This window comes from Zingiber officinale, chromosome 3A (assembly GCF_018446385.1).
Source record: "Zingiber officinale cultivar Zhangliang chromosome 3A, Zo_v1.1, whole genome shotgun sequence".
NCBI classification, from domain to species: domain Eukaryota; kingdom Viridiplantae; phylum Streptophyta; class Magnoliopsida; order Zingiberales; family Zingiberaceae; genus Zingiber; species Zingiber officinale.
The window spans coordinates 3,965,027-3,971,315 of record NC_055990.1 but is presented as its reverse complement, the minus strand read 5'-3'; the positions used below and the strand labels follow the sequence as shown (position 1 = coordinate 3,971,315).

General features: G+C 46.0%; 1 non-coding gene across 1 annotated transcript; it reads right to left on the bottom strand.

Moving 5' to 3' along the window:
* Positions 1 to 595: 595 nt before the first annotated feature.
* LOC122054354 lies at positions 596 to 702 on the bottom strand. Its single transcript, XR_006132677.1, has one exon. It is a non-coding gene; the product is annotated as a small nucleolar RNA R71 (small nucleolar RNA).
* Positions 703 to 6,289: the final 5,587 nt, after the last annotated feature.

Here is a 6,289-nt window from a genome sequence, read left to right as displayed (position 1 = left end):
TGTTCTTTTACATTTTCGCTGCTTAAATTCTTGATCGTTTTACAAATCCGAAACGCGTGAAAGCCACGAGCGCTATTCACCCCCCCTCTAGCGCGATCTCGATCCAACACACACTTTATTAATTCTTAATCTCTAAACTTTGTAACTTTACTTTAAGTGCTCGAGTTTTGAATTCGTGTAAGGGGTTACTCCACCTCCGATCATTGTAGAAGAAAGAGCTTTTTAGTGAGCTATCATTGCCTTGGATTATCAACCTCCTTAGTTATAAACAATGTAAATGTGGAGTCTCCTTACTTTCTTTAATAAATTTTTTACTGCAAATTAGTGTGTCCTTGCTAACGTAAACTAGCAAGAGAAGTTAATTTTAATTTGTAGGCTATTCACCTCCTATAGTCGTTACACCAATGCTAACAATTAAGATACCATGTTCTTTAAAGACGTTTTCGTAGATGCATTAGGCTATAGGGATTCCCTTTCTCTCTAAAGGATAAAGCTAAAACTTGGTGGCATTCTCTTCCACCGAAAAGTATCACAACATAGGAAGAGTTGCAACTACATTTTCTAAACAATTACTTTCCACCTAGTAAGACAGTATATCTGAGGAATAAAATCACAAGCTTTGCACAGACAAATAGAAAGTCATTATTTGAAGCATGGGGGTATATTTAAAGGTTTATTGTGATAATGTCCTCACCATGGTTTAGAGAAGTAGTTGATTGTCAATACATCCTACATAGGCAAATCTTTCTCGACTAGAACTTTGTTAGATTCAGCCGAAAGGTGTTCATTGATGAATAAAAAGGTTAGATAAAACTTACGACATCATCAAAACTATGACATTAAATCTTCACCAATGGTGGGAAGAAGATGGACATATACCTAGGTTAGGGACCTCAAAGAAGCCTAGAATGAAGAAGGGCAACATTGAACTGAACCTCATAGAATTAGGCTTGATCGTGTCCAGTGATAAGCATGGCCATGCCCTCACAAACAGCATGAAACTTAGGCCAGCCATGTTGGAAAGCATGTCCGTGTCTCACTACAGACCAAAAAGCACGCATAACTTTTAATTCGAGATGAACCATAGGACATACAACCACTCAAATTGAAGTTCTTTTGAAGATCTATAGTTGCATACCAGATTCAACTTCTACTGACCCAGTTTCAAATCAAACAAGTGTTATTTAAAAAGACCTTTTAGAAGCCTAAAAGACCTTTGTTTAGGATAAAGATGCTCAAACGATGTAGAAAGGACTTGATTCACACAACAAAGGCAAGGACAAAGGACACGACAAGGGTAATGATTCTAACCCCTTTGGTGTTATCTTTTTTTTTGGATTGCTAATCGTAGGATTCATTATGATATACTTGCTATGAGGAAAATTGTCAATATATGATATTTAGATGATCATGTTTTGACTAGTCTTGAAATTAGAGATAATATTTATTGGATGATAAGTTGGGTAGGATGGAATGGATTGATGAGTATAAAGTATCCTACTTATCTTAGGATTACCCATGAATTTTATTTTCGCTAGAGGTTAATATTTTTAAAGGTGAAGAATGTAAAAAATGTTAGATTAATTTTTGATTGTTTAACATTGACATCATATGACCCTAGAAAATTTTGATTTGATTTTGAATTACCTTATGGTGAGGAAAAGAGTGAGTTGAGGAGTATTGACATTGGAGGATTAATCACCATTGTAGCCCAAACTCTTGATTATAATTTGATCAAACTTGAGGTAGCTCGAGGATGGATATGGAAGCTTGTGTAGTGGTGTGCATGATTGTTAGGGATGATGATTATTAATGTTAGAGTTTTTAAATACCAATTATCTCATCCCCTGAGCATATTGATACGGATCCACTACCTCTCCCATCCACATGAGTTGCCCCACCTGCATATTATTTTCTTTCTTTTGCTAATTTTTCTGTAGGATATTTGATGTATAATTTTTCAGAGATCGCGATTACCCTCTCCACCATTAGAGAGGAACAAACTGAGCATAGGGCAGATATATATTACTAGAGAGTCGATGATTATTATCACAGTGAGGAGCATGATAGCTAGATGGAGGAGTATCGTCGGTAGTGGAACGCCTTATACGCTTAACATGCATCACTAGGTAACCTTCTTTATTTTTCACATCTATCTCCTTTGCAATAAATTTTGATATTGATCCGGTGATGAGGAGGGGCCCGCTCAGCAGAGGGGTCAATGGCACGGTGGAGGCCAGAGTCAAGACGATCAAAACCCCGATAGTCATCGTCCGATCGGAAGTAGGAGAACCCGACCGGATATCAGTACAGCTCGGCTCCAGACTGAGCTTTCGATGTTCAGAAGATCTAAGTATTAGCGAATCTAGATGTCGAGCGACCAATCCGCTCAGACTTGCCTGAAATCTCATAATCGATAGAGTGGAGTCACAGCCTAGCGGACAGTGGAAGGATGATTGAGCGGCTCTCCCGCTCGGCCCTAGGAGGAACAACCATTCGAATGGACGAGGATCAGTCGAGCGGCTCTCCCGCTTGGCCCTAGGAGGGACAACCATCCGAATGGACGAGGATCAGCCGAGCGGCTCTCCCATTCGGCCCCAGGAGGGACAGCCATCCGAATGAACGAGGATCGACCTAGTGGCTCTCCCGCTCGGCCTAGTAACAGACAAAGGGAGAAGATGGTGATATCCTTCTGGGAACTAGTGCCACGGACAAGCGGCATGGTTGACAGCATGGACAGGCGGAGGATCGTACAGCGGAAGTTTCCACTGTTATGTCAGGGATGTGCTAGAGTCATTGAGGTATAGTATTAGGGACGCTTTTCTGACATGTCTTTTCAGGGTATACTTTAAGGAGCGTGAACGCCTCGAGAAGCGTGCACGCGCTTCCCGAGAGTCCTATATAAAGACCCCCACGCTTCGACGGAGGTATGCATAATCTCTACTGTAGCTATAGTGACCCTGCCACTTTGTTTCCTCGTTTCTTCTACATCACCGGTGGTTGACTTGAGCGTCGGAGGGTCATCGCCGGGGAACCTCTCCCTAGCTCGGCACTGACGTTCCTGTGGTTGTAGGTTTCACTGACGAGGAGCCCACCAACGGTCAACAGGAGCACCACGTCCCCAGCATCCAGTGCCTTGACTCTCAGACAGGATCAAATTTGGCGTTGTCTGTGGGAGCACACCAACATCCGAGCCAAGAAAATGGAAGAAGCTGGATGACTTCACACTATGACGCTCACTCAAGAGGAACTCGACGTGCTAATACAAGCGCGAGCGGCAAAGATAGTCGAGCAATAACAACAAAAGACACTAGCCGACCGACTAGCGCAACAAGCAACGTCGGCCTCTGGAGGCCGAGCAACTCACGACGACTGACCAGAGTAGTATTTTATTTGGGGACAAAATAGACTGCCGACCGACACACATGGAGAAGCTCCACCCGTGCCTATTCTGTTCCATTGAGCTCTGTTCCAAACACCCTCAAAGATTGCGCAAGCAAATAAGGAGAAGGGATCTTCTTTAGATGAAGCGCCTGTTCGAGACGTAAGGAAAGGCAAGGCGCCTCGAGCCGACGCGTCTCCTGAACGGATCTACCATCAGTTCTCTGAAGCAATACTTCAAGACCCATTACCAAGGCACTACGCTCCATTGGCAATCAGAGAATATAACGGATCGACCGATCCGGATGATCATTTGGGAAAGTTTGACAATGCTGCTACACTTCACCAATACATAGATGGGGTGAAGTGCAGTATTTCTCACAACACTATCCAGCTCGGCCCAGCGATGGTTCAGGAGGCTGTTGGACGGATCAATACAAAATTTCAAGGATTTTCGAACGACCTTCCTTCACCATTTTGCAAGCAGCAGGCACTACCAAAAGACAAGTGTCAGCCTGTTGCCTTTGAAGCAAGGGCCGAGAGAAACCCTCCGAGCATACATCCAATGCTTCAACTAGGTAGCTATGGATATCTCATCGGTCTCATCTGAGACCATGATAAATTCCTTCACCCAGGGGCTCGTAGAGGGATACTTCTTCCGGTCGCTCATCAGGAAGTTTCCCCACGACTATGACCATATGCTCAAGAAGGCTATTGAGTATATAAACGTGGAGGAGGCCTAGGCATCCAGAAGGAAGGAGGCACCATCCGAGCCCTCGGTACAGATCAAACGACGACTGCCGAGCAGTCACCAGCCACCAAGGGGGCCAAGAGCTGAAGGCCGATGGCACCAAGAAACGAGGGCACAAGTAGTGCAACATGTGGCTTTCGATCAGCCAAAGACATCTAAGGGCAAGGTATGGACACCTATATTTTGTTCCTTCCACCAATCGATGTCCCACAACACCCGCGACTGTTGTGGGTTAACGCCAGTCGCTCGACCAACACTAAGGGGTTATCGTCATCGATCGCCTTCACCCGACCGACGACACGGACATCAAACTGTCGAGCGACGAGAAGATGCCAGGCGGTCATCCGAGTGGCAGCACCACCATCAACAGAGGAGCAATGACCATCCCTGAGCTTCACACGAGCGACATAGGCCATCCGCTAGGGAGGAAGAAAACAGAAGCAATACCACTCGGAGAAAATTAAGCATCATCGCCGGCGAACCTACTAGTGGTGACTCTAACCGAGCCCGGAAGTCATACGCTCAGCGCTTAGAAATTCATGCCGTGGGTTGTAGTTAGGAGAAGGCGAGCGGGCCTAAAATCAACTTCGGACCCCGCGACCTCGAGGGAGTGGAAGTCCCTCACGATGACGCCCTCATCATCCGAGCGGTAATCACCAACTATACAATTCACAGGATTTTTGTTGACACAGGGAGCTCGGTGAATATAATTTTCAAGAAGGCTTTCGATCAGCTCTAGATCGATCGAGGTGAGCTACTGTCGATGACGACCCCACTATATGGGTTCACCGAAAACGAAGTTCTACCGATCGGCCAAGCCAAGTTGGCTATATCACTCGGAGAGGAGTCGCTTAAAAGGACCAGGACCACAAACTTCATTGTGGTGGATGTCCCCTCAGCCTACAACGTCATTCTGGGCCGACCGACCTCAAGGAATTCTGAGCGGTAGTCTCAACGTACTGCTAGAAGATCAAGTTCCTTGTAGAAGACCGGGTAAGAGAGGTCAAAGGCGACCAATTGGTCACTCGGCGCTGTTATGGCGAGATAGTCAAAATCTAACGGACTTGGCCAGACTAGAGGTAAGCGTGATCACTGAAAAGCCTCCTACTCTAGTCTATGAAGAAAAGGAAGAAGTACAGATACACCCTTGCCGAGCGGAGGAAAATACTTTCATAGCGTCTGATCTGGGAGCTGAGCAGAAGGCGGAGCTGGTCGCTTGCCTCCAGCAAACCCATGATGTATTCACGTGGTCGACGCATGAGCTTCCTGGGATCTCACCGAGTGTCACGCAGCACGAGCTTCACGTCCGACCAGACGCTCGGTCGGTGAAGCAGAGAAAGAGGGACTTCAGCGCCGAACAAAATTTGATCATTTGAATGGCAATAGAGAAGCTCTTGGAAGCCGGCCACATACGTGAGGTTCAATTCCCGAGCTGACTCACGAATGTAGTGTTGGTCTCAAAGCTGGGCAACAAGTGGCGAGTCTGCATCGACTTTCGGGACCTCAACAAGGCGTGCCCGAAGGACTTCTACCCATTGCCTCGGATTGATCAGATGGTAGACTCCACTGCCGAGTGCGAGCTAATATACATGTTAGATGCGTATCAAGGGTACCACCAAGTGCCACTCGCTCGAGAAGATCAAGAGAAGGTCAGTTTCATCACGACCGATGGAACTTATTGCTACAATGTCATGCCGTTTGGGCTAAAGAATGCTAGCACTACTTATCAAAGGTTGATGAATAAGGTGTTCCGGCGGTAAATCGGCCGCAACATGAAGGTATATGTCGACGACATACTAATTAAATCCCTCAGAGCAACTGACTTATGTGCTGATATCAAGGAGACCTGTCAGACACTCAGGACGTATAAAATCAAGCTGAATCCAAGCAAGTGGTTGTTCAGCGCAAAGAGCGGGCAATTCCTGGGTTATATCATCATCGAACGGGGCATCGAGGCGAATCCCAGCAAAGTTAAAGCACTACAAGATATGCCACCGCCAAGGAATCTTAAGGAAGTCCAACGTCTCACCGGTCAGATAACTACCCTATCTCGGTTCATCTCCAAGTCAGCCGACCGGAGCTTGCCGTTCTTCAAGATATTACGCTGAGCCACCAAATTTCAATGGGACGAAGAGTGCGACCGAGCATTTGAAGAAT